Here is a 17,672-nt window from a genome sequence, read left to right on the forward strand (position 1 = left end):
GCCGCTGCCCCCCCCCGCCGGTGTGCCCCCTCCCCCTGCCGCCGCCGGAGGAGTCCGGTTGGGGAGGAAACCGAGGTGGCGCCGACCTCGCGTCCGCCTCGCCCTTCAGTGCACACTCACAGGGGACTGCAGGTTCGCGGGTGACGGGACTCAGCTGGGGACTCGGTGGGGGCGGCGCGGGAGGCTGGCTTTGGCTGGGGCGGAGGACGCATCTGGGCGTGAGAGCCGGGCTGCGGTGGCCGGCCCCTGGGAGTGGGGCGCGGGTCCCCCATCGGGAGAGCCAGGGATGGCACTGGATTTCGAGGGTCCCGCTGTTAGGGCGGGAGTCCAGAGGCCTCTCCTCAGCTGGAGGCGATCCTCTCATCCCTCCTTTCCAGGGCAGAGTGGACCCGTGCCCCGCCCCTTTCCTGTCATCGCGGACTGGCGCGGCGACATCCTGGGGAGGGCGCATCACAATAGGGCAGGCTGGTGGGTAGTCTGCCCTTGGGTGAAGAGGGGCGCGCCCGGTGGTGTGCTGCGTGGCTTTACTGACGGCATCACGTGTGGTAAAGCTTTGTGTTCCCCAAACTCGCGCACACACAAACGTTCTCCTTTCTTTTTTCTTCACATGCAAGTCTCCTAATACCCTTTATCTGTGGAGACGGAGTGGGGAGGTGAGACCTCGCTTTGAAATTTGTTAGTGTGGGCCAACGAGACCACCCCATGGCCCCCAGGATTGCCTACTTCTCATTTCTCCTCAGTGTTTTCGACTCTCTGATGAAGTCACTAGCCCAGACATGCTAAAGTCAGAGCTTTACTTGCTTGTCACTTGGTACACTGGCGCGGCGACATCCTGGGGAGGGCGCATCACAATAGGGCAGGCTGGTGGGTAGTCTGCCCTTGGGTGAAGAGGGGCGCGCCCGGTGGTGTGCTGCGTGGCTTTACTGACGGCATCACGTGTGGTAAAGCTTTGTGTTCCCCAAACTCGCGCACACACAAACGTTCTCCTTTCTTTTTTCTTCACATGCAAGTCTCCTAATACCCTTTATCTGTGGAGACGGAGTGGGGAGGTGAGACCTCGCTTTGAAATGTGTTAGTGTGGGCCAACGAGACCACCCCATGGCCCCCAGGATTGCCTACTTCTCATTTCTCCTCAGTGTTTTCGACTCTGATGAAGTCACTAGCCCAGACATGCTAAAGTCAGAGCTTTACTTGCTTGTCACTTGGTACACTTAGCAGATAAAAGTGTTTTATCGTTGTCTTCGTTGCTTTCTATTTAAATGGATTTGAACGAAGCAGCATAGTGTATTGATTTTATTTGGACAGTGGGTTCCTTCCTACTTCTACCCCTTCCATACTCCCACACCTCCTTGCACAAATACAATCAAAAGATTTTAGAGAGAGGGGTTAGGAATACATTTTTAATGGAAGAGAGAGAAAATGGAATGAAAGAAGGCCACCAGAGCTGGATGGTGGTAAGGCTCCGAAAGGCAGACCCACGTGGGAAGCTTGCCCAATGGACCTGATTGAAGTCAGGAGCCCTTCCTGGTTACTCCAGACACAGGTTTCCATGATTTGGGCTGGCAGAGACAGAGGATGGATGGCATTTTCAAAACCCTTCAAGGGAGCTGTTTGTCTGTCTCTTGCTTGGTCCCTCATGGAATAGAGAAATAGACATAAGAAGAAAATGCAAACATAAGGGCCAAAAGAATTTCTGTACTGGAGAGCAGATCCAGGACTGAAGTCCAGGACTGCAGGTACCATTTGAATATATAACAGAAAGCGTAGAAAACACTTGCGAAAGCATGCAGTGGTGGATTAAGACCAATAAAGAAAGTGTGAGGAGAATTATTTTTGAAGTTGTAAGTGTGTTTCATAAATTTCTCTTAACTTTCTGAAAGTTTAGGAGCTGTCTTATAGTCTTATACATAAAGAGAAAGTAGGAAGGGGAGGTTCTGAAGGAAGGAGTGAGGAATGACAGAGTAGCATAGTGTTCATCAGAAAAGCTTTTAGTGTACAACTTTTTATTTTTACTCTTTTTTCTCAGTTCCCAAAATGCTTTCAAGTAGACTTTTTAATCTCCTATGTTATCCTTCCACCAATACAAATTTTATTCGTATTCTTATAAGTGTTGTGAATTTATTATTATTATTATTAACTATGGAATTACAAACCTCTGTGGTCTGTTTTTTGGCTTTTTGTATTTAGGTGACTTATGTGAGTTTGGAAGTACTCTGGAAAATACTATGCTTCTTTCAAGGGGATAGATTATGAGTAACAGCATGCCTTGAGGTATTAGACTGATAACGAAAATGAGTGAAATTCACTATGGAGTTTACTCTTTATTAAAGGACAGCTGGTATTCAGGTCCGCTTGATTAGTGTGGTCTATGATTATGGGCCCAGGCTTCAACCTTCTCGCGAGAACATAGGAAATCTAGACTTGTGTGCAATCTTTGATTTTTAAAAATATTGACAACTAATTAAAAATAACTGTATGTGGCCCAGTTACATCTGAATCTGATTATAGCTGTATCTTGCTTTCCAGTGTAGTTCTAAAAATTAGTAATTTGTACAACTGGAAAAAAAAGGTTTAAAGCAAGTATGCAATTAACATTTTAACTGGTCATAATGAAGAAAAAATTTCTCATTTTATTTACAGTTTAGTAACTCATATTTCTGAACAAAGCTGATTTATAGGTATCTTGTAAAGGAACTTGATTTCTTTAGAAGCTTTTTATCATACTTGCAGCTAATATGTAAAATTAAATGAAGGAGACCCTCTACAGTTCATCTCAGGATTTGCATGTTTGTTCTTTGTTATGCCATTCTACCTTGTTTTTCTAGTCATTGACATTTTGGGAAGAAATACTGATTCTCTGGATTTTATTCTCTCGAAGATGGGAGCCAGGATAGCAGGGTGGGTTTGGCAGTGGAAGGAAAGAAATGGTAGAGAAAGTGATGTGAAGCAGGCACTCTTGTACATCTTCCTTATATTGTCTATTAAAACATTGATTTAATTGTATTTTCTTGTAAGAATAGGTACTTTGATTAAACTTGGTGATTTATACATAGTAGAGCTTAATGACATCTGTGGAATTGGACTTTGAGGATTAAACCTTATTTACCTGTGTGAAGTACTTTAATCACATAATCTGATTCATACCTAGCTGGACTGTAGGAAAGGGAGTTATAGAGGTCAGGTCTAAGTAAGAGGTGACCTTAGGTATAGAAGGCAAGGTGAGAGTTCTCACAGGCAGTAAGAGTATGAGAGGAATCTAGGTGAGAGAGATTTGAAAAGGAAGGTGGAATAGGCATCTTTTTTTGTCTATGCAGTTTTACAAAGTGGTTGACTTTACAGTTAAAGTTATCATAGCTCATGCAAACACTGCATGAAATACTGTTTGTTTATTTTATTTATTTTTTTTTTTTGAGGGGTTTCTGCTATAGGGGGTATGCGCTTGCCAGAGAGACAGAGAGTGAGAAATTACCCCCCAGGGGGGATTGGCCATGCCGCAATCCCTTCTCCATTCTCCTCCTGGGAACATACAAGCCCAGAGTGAGTTTAAGCCACCGGGTCCGGGACTCGGACCGCAGTCGACTACACGGGAATCCAGCGACATAGCCATTACGCCAACTGCCGGTCCGAAATATTGGTTTTTAATCAGAACTGCTTTGAGAATTTGTAGACTTGATGACCTTCAGTTTAGTCCAGTCTTCTCAGGTCAAGTCCAGTCTCCTCAGTCTTCTCAACCTTATCTCTGTAGTCGGAAGTGAAAGAGGAGGATAGATGTTTGTGAGGTGTTCCCAATAAAGATTGTAAAAACATTTCTGAGAGGACCAACAGGTGGCGTGGAGGTTAAGATGCTGGATTTTGCATGACTACCTGCGGTATTCAAATCCAGGACCCTGTGGCTTGAAAATCACACCGGTGTGTGTGTGTGTGTGTGTGTGTGTGTGTGTGTATACCCATAGTCCTGAGAGAAGACTGGAGCAAAGGGATTGCATGGTCATCCTCCCAGGGGGTGATTTCTCACTTTCCCTCTCTCTTTCTGCATGTACCCTAGAGCATAAATTTAAAAAACAAAAAACTTTTGAGGGAATTGTTTTATTTTTGTGGAGATTGTGCGTGTTGAAGGCGGGAACCATCACTTTCCTTTCCCAATATTACCTTTTTTTAAAAAATAATTATTTTATTTAACTTTGTTTATTTATTTTAATTTGACCAGAGAGGGACACAGAGAGTGAGAAAGTAAGAAAGCAAGCCACCAAGTGTGGAACATGAACCATGGTTGACCATGTGAGAGTCCAGCACCCTTAACCACCACACCACCTGCCGGCCCTTCCTTTCCCCATATTTCTACTGTGACTCATAAAGTAGGACGTTCTCTTTTAGAAGTAGCTTTTTGCCTTTTCTCCACCCCTGAGATTCCTTACTGAAAGAGGATTAGGTGAAGCTAGAATAAAAGATCCAGTATATTTTACCTAGAGCCTTCTGGTTCTGTTTTTAGATTCTCAATTTTTGAATATACATTCTCTTTTCATATGAATACTAGGTTTATCCAAGCAGTTTGGACCCCTATGCAGGAGAAGAAAATAGAATATTTACAATTCTAATTAGATAAGTTAGCTTTATAGTCAAAATAATAAGCTTTTTTTGGCCTTTGGTTTCAGATTTTTTATCTTCATCTGTTTGACTCCTTGATTTTCTTTGTTAGTTCTGAACTGAAAGTAAGGGGGAGAGGTAACTAGAGACACTCATTAAGAGGACAGACAATTTTTAAAAATTTATTCATTTGTTTCTGCCATGAGGGAAAGAAACAGAGAGATGGAAAGCCAGACACCCCAATAGGGTCTTCATACCATGCATGATCCATACCCAGTCTCAGCCAGCTCAAATCATGTGCACGATCCAGGAAATCCTGAGATCAGAACCTGGAACTTTTTCTATGTTCATCCAGCTGTATTACCTCTGTATCATCATCTGACTTGAGGAAGAACTATTAAGCTATTTCCCTCCTCTTTTTTTTTTTTTTTTTTTTTTTGAGTTATTTTTGCTGTAGGGCACTTGTGCTCACTGGAGAGACAGAAAGAGACGCAGAAAGCCAAAAATTATCCCCCAGGGTGGATGGCCATGTTGCAATCCCTTCTACTCAGTTCTCCTGTTGAGATCTTGGGCATGCACACACACATGTCCGGCATGAGTTTAAGTCAGTAGGTCTGGTACTCAAACTGGGGTTGACTGTGGGAATCCAGCAACATAACCATTATGCCTCCTGCTGGTTCCCATTTTCCTCTTTTTAAATAAAATGTTTATTAGAATTCAAGCTAATATTTTTTTTTCCTATCATGGATTGCTCTGGTTTACTTTGGAATCCTCGAAACTGAGACCTACCTTGTTAAGAAAGTAGCAATCTAGAACAGAAATGGAAGGTGACCAATCAGAATTTAAAGAGCTGCTCTCTGGGAGAAGATTAAGAGGTTGGTAAATGTTAGTTGTAGGCAATGGAAATACAATGAACTGATTCTTTGAAATAGTAGAAACTTGAACATAAAGAGGAAACAAAGATTTTATGTCATAGATTTCTGAAGATTTTATCTTTGCTAATGAAACTGTTTCTTCACTCTATTAATAGTTAATATTATTTGGTTTTTAAAATGTACAATATCTAATTATATGGTACTTATTTTTATCTTTGTAGTGAAATGAGTGATGCATTTGTATTTCGGTCACAAATTAACATTTAGTATTTAGCTGAGAATGAGAATCTGTGATAGTGAATCATTGAAGTACTTGATTAGAAACTATGAATAAAACTTTTCTAAGGACATTTTAAAATGTAATCTTACATTTCTGCTTATTTGACATCATTTAGGTCTGAGTTTAAAGCTCATTGTTAACTCTGTGATATTAAAGTTACTTAACCTCTTTGAGCCTTTGTTTCCATAAATTAAAAATATGTTTAGATTGGGGCCAGGAGGTGGTGTGGTGATTAAGATGCTGGACTCCCACATGTCCAACCACAGTTCGAACCCCGGACCTGTAACTTGGATATCATACTGGGTACATGTGCATGTTTGCCCAAAATCTTGAGAGGAGAAGAGAAGAGATTGCAGCATGGCCATCCCTTTTGGGGAATGTTTTCTCACTTCCCCTCTCTTTCTGTCTCTGGAGAGTGCACATGGCACTATGGCAAACATGTTTTTAAAAATTGTGTATAGATTACAGTTGTCAGCTATTTAAGTGTGAAATAATAGTGTTGTGCAAGTATTAAAATGATGTATGAATGTATGTTACTTTGTTCTGTGTATATACTCAGAAAACAGTGTGTTGGCATTATTGCCTCCTGCTCCTCTTCCTAGTAATCTTGAAACACATCCATCCATTCATTTACATTCACATTTGGCTGTCTCATTTGGAGAGAACAAGTTCAAATGACTATTTACAGCTTTGTCAATATTACTATTCCACTGGAAATTGCAAAGCTTTTTCTTTTCCTTTATTCTAGTAAGTACTGAACAATAGGAAGCCCTTTTTCTTGTTTTTCATATTGTCATTCACTGATTGATATATGGTATTCTATGTCATTTGAATGCCAGGTAGAGAAGTAGACAAAAGGAAAAGGAGAATAATTTGAAGAGAGATGGCATTTATTTACTTATTTTAAAGAATTATTTTATTTAAATTTATTTATTTATTTATTTATTTATTTAATTATTTATTTATAATTTGACCAGAGAGGGAGAGCGATAGAGAAAGAGAGTGAGAAAGCAAGCTACCATGTCCAGGTCTTGAACTTTGGTTGGCCATATGGGAGTCCAGCGCCCTTACCACCATGACACCTGCTGGTCCCAAGAGATAGCATTTAAAAAAAAAAAAATGTGATGGGAGACTGTTACCTACTTTTTCTTTTTTTTTTAGAAAGAGATTTTTGCTATAGGGTACATGTGCTCACTGAAGAGACAAAAAGCAAGAAATCACCCCGTGGGGGGATGACCACTCTGTAGTCCCTTCTCCTCCATTCTACTCTTAGGATTTTGGGCATACACACCTGGCGTGAGGTTAAGCTACCGCGTCGGTGAGACTCAAACTGTGGTCGACTACGTGGGAGTCCAGTGACTTAACCATTATGCATTCTGCTGGTCCCAAGACTTACCTACTTACAGTCTAAAAACACAGATGAGTGGAAAGTTATCCTTAGTTTTCTATTTGTAAATTGTATTAAGTGTTAGCTTAAAAATAAATGCTACTTAGCTATGCAAAAGAATGAAATCTCCCCTTTGAGGCAAGATGGATGAATCTGGAAGACATAATGTTAAGCCAGGCACAGAAAGCTATGCCACATCTTTTCACTCATCTATGGAAGTTAAAAATATTCATAATAAGAGGGCAGAATTGTGGTCACTAGAGGTAAAGAAGGCAAGGAGAGAGGGAAGATAGGGAGATGCATTGTTTCTCAGGTTTCTGGAGTTGGCCTAGCTAAGGTGGAATAGGTAGTAGGGTACTGATATGCACTGCTGGAAGCCACATGGCTGACTGCAGTTTTGGATCTTGAGTCGACCTGAAACATACTTGGTGTGTGTGTGCATCCAAGATCCTGACTAGCCAAAGGGCTGGAGAAAGGGGATTGTGGTAGGAAAAATATTGTTGAGGGTAGTCCTCCCACCCTCTGATGCTCCCCCATTCTTGCTCTTTCTCATGAAAGAAAGAAATTAAAACATTTAAAAGTATTTAAAAATAAAACGTCCAAACATTACATTGTAGTACAGCATTCTGAATGTATACTATACAACTTACAGTTGTTTAAAATGATGAATTTTATTTTATTGCAAAATTAACAACTGTTCACAATTTTATCTCATAAAAATTTGTGCAAAAAATAGTTGGCTATTAGAGACTAGTGGGGTTATAAAATTATAATATTGAGAGTACTTTAGAATCATTAATACTCTAATTTTTGGAAAGTAAACTGGAGTGCAGATCAACCGCCTTTAACTGATTCTTATGAATGATAAGGGCCTGTAGTGGGAAGGCTGAAACTATTAACAGAATACAGATCCCTAGCTCTCCTGATTCTTGAGTGGTTTATTATAGATCTCACTAACGGGGTGCATGTATTTGCAGGAGTGTATGAAAAACTATTTTGCAGTATTAAAAAAACACTAAATCTTGTTCATATCTATATATTTTTAAGATTTTTGACATAGGGGATGTGTACTCATTAGAGAGAGACAGAGAGGGAGAGGGAGAAATCACACCCCCAGGAGTGATGGTCATGCCACAGTCCCTTCTTTTCCATTTACCTCTTGAAATTTTGGGCATGCACACATGTACACACATACCCTAGCGTGATTTTCAAGCCCCTGGGTCCAGGCTGAAACTGTGGTTGGCTATGTGGGAATCCAGTGCTTTAATCACCTTGCCACCTTCTGGTCCCTATATATAATTTTTACTGTATCCTTTTTTCATTCCCATTTTTCATATATATGTACTATATCCATAGTACCGGTGTGGTAGTATATGTGCATTATCTGTAAATACACATATATGCAGCTGATCATGTTAATTGAATTCTAAAGATATTCAGAAAGGGGATAAATTCTTTTATTTTAAAAGAAAAATGGTATAGTGTCTTTAATCATGTTTGCTTCTCTAGTTATGATTTAGCAGTATTTGTGAACAGTTGTTAATTTTGCAATTGTTTTACAGTAAGTTCTTTGGATATTTTCTTGTTAGAGTAGGCTTTGGGGCCGCAGGTAGCATGATGGGGGCTGGACTGCCACATGGCTGACCATGGTTCAAGTTCCAGACCTGATGGCTTGCTTTCTCATTCTCTCCCTCTCTCTGGTGATCGCACATGTCCTAAAGCAAATTTAAAATAAATAAATTAATTAAATTAAATAAATAACTCTTTAAAAAAAAGTAGGCTCCTTTGGAGATATTTCTTTTGACTTAAAAAGTAATGTGTGTTACATATAATTTGGGATATTTAGCAGAGGGCAAAGAAGAAAATGACACCAGTGCCATGACCCAATGATAATTGCTTCCACTCACAAATATGTATTTGTGTGTGTGTACATACATACTTACACACACACTACACTCACCTAAAATTGGGATAATTCTGTATGTGATGACTTACAATTTTTATTTTTAAAAATTAAGAGTAAATTCAGCGCCAGCCTATGGTGTGGTTACGGTGATTCGAATCCTGGATAGGGACGCCCAAGAACCATGCTGGGCACTTGTGTGTACATGCCCTAAATCCCAAAAAAGATGATGAAATTCAGAAGGGATTGCAGTGTGACACTTCCCCATGGGGAGGTGCTTTCTTTCTCTCTCTCTCTCTCTCTGTCTCTCTCTCTTTCTCTTTCTCTCTCTCTCCCCTCTTTGTCTTTTTCTGGCAAGGAAAGAGAAAAAAATTGAGAGAAAAAATTAAATTCAGATAATAGATACATAGCTAGACTTGAAGATTAAAACACTTTAGGCCCTGTTTTGGTAGCACATGCTGGACTGCAGAGAGCAATCTTATGTGTTAGGTTGAACATGTTTTTATATTTTTAAGGCCGTTTGCCTTTATTTTTCTGAGAATCGTCTTTTTCTTTCCCTTTTGGAAAGCATTCTTGATATATTGTGGAGTTAGCTCTTTGTAATATATGGCAAACATATTTGTTTCAAAAATTTTGTTTATGATTTCTGGTGCTTTTTCGCACTGTAAAGGTGTTTAGTTTTATATAGTCAAATAAGAAAATAAAGGTTTTCCCTCCTTTCAGGCTGTAAGGGAAATCACCTTTTTTTTTTAAGTATTTGCATAATTTCAATTTTTACATTTAAAAAAAGTTGTTTCTTCTGTACTTATGCCCTCCATAGTGAGACAAAAGACAGCACCCCTGAAATGACACTAGCACTACTCTCTACCCCCAGCTTCAGACAGCCTCAGATCATGGGCACATACATGTTTGGCATACTCAGAGAAGTCTCCATTTGCAAACCGAGAACCTTCCCATGTGGGTCAGTCTTGCAGAGTGTTGTGCCTTACTTCTGTGGCATTATCTGGCCCTATTTTACATTTAGATAGCTGATTCATTTGGAGCATACACTAGTAAATGATGTGAAGTATGGATTTTATTTTATGATTTTCCAAGTATTTATCCAGTACTATTTATTAGTGTCTGTGTTTTCTTCAAGTGATTTGAGATGCCATTTTATCTTTTATCAAATTCCCTTTATCTTTTTTAATTTTTAATTTTTTTTTTTTTTTTTAGGCTTTTGCCATAGGGTGTGTGTGCTCACTGGAGAGAGACAGAGAAAGTGAGAAATCACCCTTCAGGGAGGATGGCCGTGCCGTGATCCCTTCTCCTACATTCTCCTCTTGGGATTTTGGGCATGCACACACATATCCAGTGTGATTTTCAAGCCACCAGGTCCAGGACTCAAACTGCACAGTCTAGCTCTTAACTACCACACCACTTGGTGACCCTCAATTCTCTTATCTTTTAGGTTTTTTTTTTTTTTTTCTTTTCTTTCCTTTTTTTTTTTTTTTTTAACACAGAGTCTTGCTGTGTCACAATTCTGCTTCAGCCTCCCAACTGGGACTAAAGGCATATGCCACCATGTCCGGCTCATTTTTAGATAGGGTCTGTCTGTGTTGCACAGGCAAGCCTTGAGCTCATGATCCTTCTGTCTCAGCCTCCTGAATCATTGGGATTACAGGCACATTTCACTGTGTCTGGCCTCTAGGTTGAACCATAGATTAAACCTGGGCCTCCTGTGTAATCCCCAGTCTGTGTAGCACAGCATTTTCGCTGTGCATGCTGAAGCAGTGGGGCCTTTTGTTCATTCAGTTCTATTCGTTGATCTGTCTATATGCACCACAGACTTTTACTTACTGAATTGAAGCCTTATCTTGAAGATCTTCTAATATAAAAAAAAGTCATTTTATTAAAATGAAACACTACATGTAATACTAAGACAGGTATATGTAGAACATAGAAATATGTGTTTTTTCTTTTTTTCTGAACAAGTATTTCATTTCAGGGAAAATTTTTTATAAGTTTCTATAAAAGCTTTTAATTTATTTCTTCTGTGAGTGAGACAAACAGAGAGAACGAAACACAGAAACAACACCTCCGATGGAGTCTTGATGATCTATCCCTTGCTTCAACCAGCACCTGATCATGGCATGCACATGCCCGGTGTACTCAGTGAGGTGTCTGGATGTAAACCTGGAGACCTCTCATGTGGGTCAGCCTCACAAAGCATCACAGGTACTACTATTCAGCCCCTAAGAGCAAATTTCAGATTTATTCAAATGAAGATTTCAGGGGAAAAAGAACTTCTTTGGTGGAGAGCCCTAATATTCTACCCCTAATTGTACTGACAAATATGGTAGCTATCAGCCACATGTAACTGTTTAAATTTAGATGAATGAAGATAGAAAGTTAAAAATTTAGTTTTTCAGTTGTAGTATATTTTCAGTATTTAGGTGCTTAATAGCTACATGTAGCTAGGACTGCTTTTTGGACAGTGCAGTTTTAGAACATTTCCATTTCACATAAAGTTCTGTTGGACAGCACTGCAATCTAGAACTTGAATCATATTTAGAGCCTTTTGTAGTCTGTTGAGTTGATGATAGATAAACAGACAAGCAAAAAAATCAGAAAGAATATTAGAAAAAGGGAATAATGAATAGGTCAAAATGGAGCAGGATAATGAAGGTTATATGAGAAAACATAATATTAAAAAAGTCATGGATGCTAAAAAAGAAAATATTGTTTAAGAGTCTGACTTTGTTTAAAGAGTATTGCTTTATTAGTATTTGAATGTAATCTCCTTTGATTTAGGCACTTCATCAGCTTACAGGAGCTTTGCCTATATTAATTAATATTATGTCAAGGTGATTTGCTTCAACTACAGTACTTCTGGTTTAGATAGCAATACTATTGGTCACAGTATAAAAGGAAAAATAATAAGCATAAGACAATAAAGCACTAAGATATTTCTTTAGAATATTAAAGAAAATATGTTTTTTAGTTTTAAGAATTTAGGACTATAAATAATATTTAGTTATTTACAGTGCTAGTCATGTCAGGTTCTTTGTACATGTTTACATATGGAAAGATTTTCAAGTATTTCTTAAACTGTTAATAACCAGTTTAAGACCAGCAGGTGGCATAGTGGCTATGTCACTGCACCCTGATGTAGTCGACCACAGTTCAAGTCCCGGATCCTACAATTTAAAACTCACAGCAGGTGTGTGTGTGTGCATGCCCAGAATCCCAAGAGGGGAATGGAGGAGATGGGATTGTGATGTGGCCATCCCCACAGGAGCGATTTCTGCTTTCTGTCTCTCTGTCTCTCCAGTGAGCGCACATGCCCTGTAGCAAAAATCTCTTAGAAAAAAAAGTATTAATACCTTGATTAAGAAGTTAGTAAAACTGGGATCAGCAGATGGTGTAATGATTATGTCACTGGACTCCCACGTAGTTGACTGAAGTTTGAATCTCGGACCTGGTGACTTAAAATTCAGGCTAGGCATGTGTGCGTGCGTGCCCAAAATCCTGAGAGGAGAATGGAGGAGAAGGGATTGTGTTGTGTCCATCCCCCCTGGGGGGTGATTTCTCATTTTCTGTCTGTCTCTCACTGGTGAGTACACACGCCTTATAGTGAAAAATCTCTCTTTTTAAAAAAGAAAGAGGTCAGTAAAATTTAAATAGGAATTATATAAAAGTAATAAAATCAATGAGCATACATATTTTATATCCAGATAACTTCTGGAAGATCAAGGACTGATTATGATTTGACTTTGGATGACTTGACATTTTGTGAATCAGATTAACACCCTTCAGATAGTCAATAGTCCCTACTTTTAATGGAAGTTTTATGCAATTTTATTAAATATGTTGTTAAAGTAATCCTAGCAATTATCAAAATGCCCAAAAAGGTGCTAAGTACTTAATAAATTTTGAATGAAAGAATAAATGGTTTTCTTTGATGTCACAAAACTAGTTATGTAAAATTCAGCCAGATGTAATCTAGTGTAAAAATATCCTGATTAAAGTTCTCAGCTAAGCTTGCCTTATTTTAACTGCAATGCATCAGAAAGTACAAGTTTTGATAACTGAAAGGGCTTCTATTAGATTTAAATAGGCATTTTTGGGAATATTTTGGGGGAACTTAGGTCTTGTTTGATATATTGAAAAATGTTTCAGAATATTTTCTAACAGGGACATATATCAAACAGGGATGTTACATTTTCTCTCATTTATAGTTATTTTAAAAAAAGTATTTTGCCATAGAGCATATGTGCGTGAGAGAGAAGGAGAGTAGGGAAGTGAGAAAGCACCCCTCATGAGGAATGGTTACACTGCATTCATTCCCTTCTCTGTTTCTCCCTCCTTTGGGGATTTTGGATATGCATGCAAATACATGGCATGTTTCTCAAACCTTCAGGTCTGGGACTCTAACAGTGTGTCAGCCTTACGGGATCCAGCGGCCTTAACCACTGTGCCATAGGCTGGCCCCATAGCCACTTTCCTCCTAGAACTTGAGTATCCTTTATCCAAACTGCATTCATTGAACCAGGAGTGTTTCTTATTTCACATTTTTTTCGTATTTTAGAATATTTACATATACATAATGAATTATCTTTTGTGGATAAGCCTAAACATGAGGTTCATTTATGTTACATACATACCTTACACACATAGCCTGAAGGTAATCTTATACAAATTTTTATAATTTCCGGAGAGTATGTGTTCTCACTGGAGACTGATAGAGGGAGAAAACGCCTCCCAATGGCACACAGTCATGCCACAATCTCTTTTCCTACATTTCTCCATCCTTTGCGATTTTAGGCATGCACACACATGTGTCTGGATGTTTTTCAAGCTGCTAGGGCTGGGATTTGAACTACGATTTGCCACGTGGGACTCAACTCCCTTAGTCACTAGGCTAGGGGGCTGGCTATAGAAAGTATTTTCATATTACAACTTTTTTTTAAAAGAGATTTTTCACCTTAAGGCATGTGCGCTGGGGGTTGTGGATGGGGAGAGACAGACATAGGGAGAGGGAAAATGAGAAATCACCCCCCCCCCTCAGGGGGATGACCATGTTGCAATCCCTTCTCCATTCTTCTCCCAGGATCTTGGTCACATGTGCACACACGCCCTGTGTGTTTTTTCAATCCACCAGGTTCAGGCCTTGAACCATGGTCAGCCACATGGGAGTCTATCAGCTTAACTGCTACACCATTTGCTGGCCCCTTGTTGCAGCATTTTGACTGTGATTTATCACATGAGGTCAGGTGTGGAATTTTACATCTGTGACATGAATTCAGTGCTAAAGCATTTCAGACTTGGAGTGATTCAGATTTCAGATTTTTGGATTAGGTTTGCTCAACCCGTATATATTTCTAGAGAGCAGATATTGGCGTTAGCAATTGAATTGCTGGGCCAGCTCCAGGCACAGCACTAATGTATTACTCAAAAGAAGCTGCAGGGACCAGCAGATGGCGTAATGGCTCTGTCACTGGACTACCATGTAGTTGACTGCGTTTCGAGTCCGGGACCCAGTGGCTTAAACTCACGCTGAGCGCTTGTGCGTGCATGACCAAGATCCTGAGAGAATGGAGAAGGGATTGCAGCGTGGCCATCTGCCCTGGGGGGTGATTTCTGGCTTTCTGTCTCTCTTTCTCTCTCTGTCTTTCTGGTGAGTGCATGTGCCCTATAGCAAAAAACCTTCCTCTCACCCCCCCCAAAAAAAACCCCCAAACTTTAATGGGGATAAAGGATGAGGTAACAGTGTAAGAACTTAAGCAGAGGTGCTACAGGTAGGAGAGAGACATAGGTATATGGAACTGTAGGAAGAATCTTATTAGGATGAGTTTTTTGAGCACAGGAAAGATATCTGGCTTGTTTAAGCATATCTTCTTGATCGCTTAATTTTGTAGTAGATGCGCAATAAGCACTTGAATGAATGGGTGGATGAGAAAGTCAGACAAATATGATGTCACTGAGTGTGGCACAGAAGATGGTTAAAATGGAAGAGATCATTATTACAAAATCATATATAACTTATGTAAGTTGCCTTTTAACCATTTACAATTTTATCTATAGCTTATTGATAAAATTTAAAAATACACTAGCATGCATGTATATTTTTTTATTTAATTTGCCAAAGGATGCATGTTCTCACCAGAGAGAGAGAGAGAGAGAGAGAGAAACACCCAGTGGAGTGTGGTTATACTACAGGTTCTTCTGTTTCATTTCTTTATCCTGTTGGGATTTGGGGCATGTATGCACATGTGCCCAGTGTGTTTTCCAAGCTGCTGGGCCAGGATTTGAATCGTGGTTAGCTATGTGATAACCACCTGCCATGAACCATTAGGCTATGGGATTGCTATATCATGTATATTTTTGTATTTCTTTATTAATTTTTTTTTCGCCAGAGGGTGCACTTACTTGCCAGAGATATAGGTAAAGTGAGAAATCACCACCCCCCCCATAGTGGATGGTTACACCACAGTCCTTTCTCCATTTTTCCTTTCTTTCAGGATTTTGGGAATGCACACACGTGTGCCTAGCATGTTTTTCAAACTGCCAGGTCCAGGATTTGAATTGAGAGGTCAACCATCTGGGATTAGCTGCCTAAACCACCATGCCAAAGGCTGGCCCAGCTTGTGTATTTTTTTTTTTTTTTTTTATAGGGCGCGTGTGCTCGCCAGACAGACAGAAAGAGACAGAGACAGAAAGCGAGAAATCACCCCCCAGAGGGCATGGTCACGCCGCAGTCCCTTCTCCTCCATTCTCCTCTCGGGATCTTGGGCATGCATGCACACGCGCCCAGCATGAGTTTTAAGCCACCGGGTCTGGGACACAAACCGCGGTCGACTACGTGGGAGTCCAACGACATAGCCATTACGCTAACTGCTGGTTCCCCAGCTTGTGTATTTTTAAAGACATTATTTTTTCCAAAATCTCAGCCTGAATTTTGCTTGTTTTTAGCATGCTTGAAAAAATCCTCTATTGGGAGTTAGGAATAGGAACTTTTTCACAGGATGATACCTGAGTTACATTGACAAATGCAGTGTGAATATGATTGCTCAGTTGACTTTTTGATAGCTTTCATCTGAACATTTTTTACTTTTTCTGTGGGCATTGTGAAGTGCATGATTGTTAATTTCCTAATTTAAAAAATTAGGAAAACATACTGGTGTTTCCCTACTGCCAGATATGTGCCACCCACTGTAATGGTGTTGGAAAAATCCGAATGTGAATTTGCCTTACTCATTTCTCGAGTTGAGGATCATGTCGCCGGGCACCTGTGATTATCCTGTTCAGAGCACTGTCTCTGATATGAAGCAGTAAAATGATCCTATAAAGAAATGTGAATTCCAAAAATAGCTTATAGGAGACCAGTAGAGTCAGGAGAAAATATTTTACGTTTTACTCTATAGAACCTGCTAAATCTGTGTATCTTTTTTCTACTAGTCTTTATGCCTTTTGTATCTCCCTTGGTGATCTTTTTTCTCTCACTTTCTCCTTTGTCTTGATGATTTGTTCTTTCTCTTTTTCTTCTCTTCTGATGCACTAAAGAATACAGATCATCACTAGCCATAATATCAGAAGTTTTAGAAAGCTTCTTTCATAGTGAATACATTTTTATTTTTATACTTAAAAACTCAGATGAGATTGAGACATATTTGTGTTCAGAATAATTTCATGGTTTTTATGTTAATGTAATACCAGATTGATTTTTGATGATTCAGTGATCCCTAAGTAAATAGGCTTCTTTTTCTGGGGATGTTTAGAAAATACACTATGTGGCATTTGACTAGAAATTTGAATCAGCCATTGTGCAATCTCCCCTTTCTCCTTTTCTATTATTTTTATTTCCCCTCATTGATCTATCTATTTATTTATATATTTATTATATATAAGGTTATAGGTAAGATTTATTACATTATTTTCAACTGTTTTGGAGAAGCTACAAAGTAATTGTGAGAAAAAACATAAAATAGCAAAATAATTTCTCTAAAATAGAAGTATTTATTTATTTTGATATAGACTCAAAATTTATTATTATTTTTAAAAATTTTGCCAGATGGTGCCTGCACGCTCCAGAGAGAGAGAGAGAGAGAGAGAAAGCACCTTCCTATGGGAAATGAACATACTGCAATCCCTTCTCTTCCATTTCTCCCACCTTGTGGGATTTTTGGGCATGCTTGCATTTGTGCTGTGTGTTTTTCTAGCCACTGGACCCAGCTGAGCAGTGAGCCATGTGGGATTCATCTGCCATAACCACTACCCCACAAGCTGACGCATTTCATGATTTTACTGAGTTTACCTTTGATATTCTTTGTGAAACTGTACTGAAATAACATAAAAGGCTCAGGAAGGGAGGCTGACAGAAGACATAGCAGTTATGTTGCTGCACTTCAGCTGGCCTACGACGATTGGAATCCTGGACTTGGTGACTTGAAACTCATGCCAGGTATGGGTGCACGTGTGCCCAAGATCCCAGGAGGAGAATGTAGGAGAAGGGATTGTGGTATGGCCATCCCCCTAGGGGGGTGATTTCTCACTTTCCCTCTCTCAGTCTTTGTCTTTCTCTCTCTCTGGCAAGTGCATACACCCTCCCTAAGACAAAAACCTCTTTTTTTTAAAAAAAAAAAAAAAAAAAAGCTCTGGAAG

At 39.5% G+C, this 17,672-nt stretch overlaps 1 protein-coding gene across 7 annotated transcripts in view; it reads left to right on the forward strand.

Moving 5' to 3' along the window:
- The first annotated feature begins 28 nt into the window (after positions 1-28).
- The window catches only part of BTBD10 (BTB domain containing 10), a 79,418-nt gene continuing 61,774 nt past the window's right edge, over positions 29-17,672 (forward strand). For 5 of the 7 annotated variants that reach the window (XM_006142543.3, XM_006142551.3, XM_006142549.3 and 2 more), the window contains exon 1: positions 29-132. The gene's annotated coding sequence lies outside the window, so the exon portion shown is untranslated. Of the gene's footprint in view, positions 133-913; positions 1,050-5,366; positions 5,460-17,672 lie in introns of those variants that run through there. The other 2 variants (XM_006142544.3, XM_006142545.3) reach the window with 2 other exon arrangements.

This window comes from Tupaia chinensis, unplaced genomic scaffold (genome assembly GCF_000334495.1).
Source record: "Tupaia chinensis unplaced genomic scaffold, TupChi_1.0 Scaffold000077_1, whole genome shotgun sequence".
NCBI lineage: Eukaryota > Metazoa > Chordata > Mammalia > Scandentia > Tupaiidae > Tupaia > Tupaia belangeri.